A 2,506-nucleotide genomic window follows, 5' to 3' on the forward strand; every position below is an offset into this window, starting at 1 on the left:
GAGTGGTGGGAGGGCAGCCACCACCCTGCCATGCCCTCTCCCCTCCCGTCCCCGGGCCCCTCCTGCCCTGGACTTCCAAAGCTGTGTTGTTGCAGGTAATTAAAGGGTTTTAATTAAATTAGGATCCCATCTGGCTGGGATCAGCCAGGCCCTTAACGAGGATTGTGTGTCACCAACATCAGAATGTGGATGGGGACTCAAGACGTGCGGGGGTTGGATTTGGGGACTGGAGGCCTTTCAGAGGGAGTAGAGAATCCTTCAGAGCCCTCCAGGGGCCCCCCGCCATGCAAAAGCGACACGCTCCACCTTCCCAAGTGGAGACTGCGTGTCTCCGTGCCCGGCAGGCAGTCGGGGGAGGACCGAAACTTTTCCCAAGTTCATTGTCGCCTGCAAGCCCCTAAAACGTCTCCCGTGCACGGCAAGGTCTGGGCGCTACAGATGAGGAACCGGGTCCACAGACGGGAACTGCTCAGACACATCCATTGAGTCGAGTGGTGATAGATTTACCTGTAAGAGATAGAGATCCAAAGCACAGCGGCTTAAATGAGACAGAAGTTTGATTTTTCTCTCACGTAAAAGTCTGAAGGTGGGCAGCCTGGAGCCCGTACGGCGTTTCCGGTGCACAAAATACGCCCTCGCACCAGGTGTTTGGGACCCAAGCCTTCCCCGCCGCCACTCACTGCTCTGACCCTTCCAGTATGTGACTCTGACGCCCATTGTCTAAGATGGCGGCCAGAGCTGTCTTATCAACTTTCTAGAAGTTGCCAAATAACCTTTGGCTTACACCTCACTGGCCTGATCTCAGTCACATGGCCACATCTAGGCGCAAGAGAGGCAGAGAGAGATGTAGTGTTTCATCTCAGGCAGCCCTCGGCCCAGCTAAAAACGGAGGATTCCGTTCCTATGGGGAAAGGTGCAATGTATATCACAGGACAGTTAGCGCGCTCTGCCTCGGGTGTTACGGGACAGAACCAGGCCAGGAACCCGGGTCTCCCAGCTCCAGCCCAGGGCCATTTCGCCCAGCTCCCCCAGGGAAAGGCTGAAGCTAACGTACACCCCACGCCCCAAAACCCAGGAAGGAGGAAGGAATATTGTCGAGTGAATCATTTAACTTTTCCTAACGATGCTCCAGGGTGGGTAGATCCCTAGGTGTTCACCCAAGGGCATCTGGGAGATGATTGATGCTCTTTGTCCGAAGCCACCCAGCTAATGAATGACAGACCCGGGACCGGCGCAGATCCAAACTCCTGCACCACACACGTTGCCAGTGCAGTGGCAAGTTCGGGAGGTGCCAGCTCGCCCTTTGGGACCATCTAGCCAGGTGGCCCCGAGAGGACGAACCGGAAAGCTTCGAAGTGGCCATCCGTCGCTTGGATTTTCCGGTCGGCTTCTGAGCTCGCCAGGTCAACCGGAAACCGGGTCCCCCCGTGTAACGGGAGCCCAGCCCCCGACGGCTGAGCACCAGGTCTCTTCTGTCATTTGTGCTCAAGGATGGTGGCAGCTGCCGCTCCGGGGCTTTGGCATAACTGGCAGGTGCCACCCCCGCCCGATCTTGCCTCCTCCCGGTGGGGGGGGGGGGGGCTGGTGGCGCCTCTCTGCGCCTGTCACCCCAGCCCCCGGTTCTCCTTGCAGGACCACAGGACTCAGAGTCTGTGGAAGTAACATTTCTCTCTCCCACTCCCAGCCGTGGCATTGGATCGCTTCCCAACACAGAGCGACCGGTTCGTTGCGTCTCCCACAGCCCCCTACACCTACTCGACTGGATAATCCAGGTCCCTGGTCACCCCCTGACCTTCAGCCGCCTCCACCCCCATACACACCCTTCCCCCACTTCCCTACCCACCCATTGCCTCCTGCATCTCTGAGCAATGGGCCTCGCCTCAGGAGAGTGCCACATGCAAGGTCACCAGCATCCCTGCCAAGGATGGGGAAGGGGGGTGACTCAGTCCCCGCTTACTCATCCCAGGGAGGAAACATGAGGGGGAAGGAGGACAGAGGAGGGACCTAGACCCTTGCCACTCGACCCAACATGTAGCCCCTCATGAGCCCCACAGACTGCTGGGAAGGTTCACCCCCTCAGAGGTGGGGACACCGAGGCCGACGCAGTACGGTGCACAGAGCCGAAGGGCAGACCCGAGGGCCGGCTTTCCCCGTGTCCATATCGCGGTTCCTGCCTTCAGGGAGACTCTGGGCAGATGAGAGAGGCGGATGCTGTCCTCACAGGGCTCTTCAGTCAGTTGTGGAGGGACAGACCCTGCTTCCTCAGTCTCATAGGGAGATACGGGCTGTGACCTCAAAGGGCATCCAGTCTGGGAGGCTTGTTCCAGAAGCTCCCCTCGGATGAAGGAGACGAGGCCTCTGCCCTGGGGCAGCTCCCCAGTTAGGCGGAGCGGATGGGGAGCTGGGCCACAGGACCGAACGGGCAGCGGTGGGGGAGCCAAAGGGGTGGGGTGGGGGTAGGACCTGGAGCTGCTCTCTGGGAGAGGAGACAGGCTCCTTCTAGAGG

Source organism: Lynx rufus, unplaced genomic scaffold (genome assembly GCF_022079265.1).
Source record: "Lynx rufus isolate CCGP_SWC_20201006 ecotype Redwood Valley unplaced genomic scaffold, mLynRuf1.p SCAF_18, whole genome shotgun sequence".
NCBI lineage: Eukaryota > Metazoa > Chordata > Mammalia > Carnivora > Felidae > Lynx > Lynx rufus.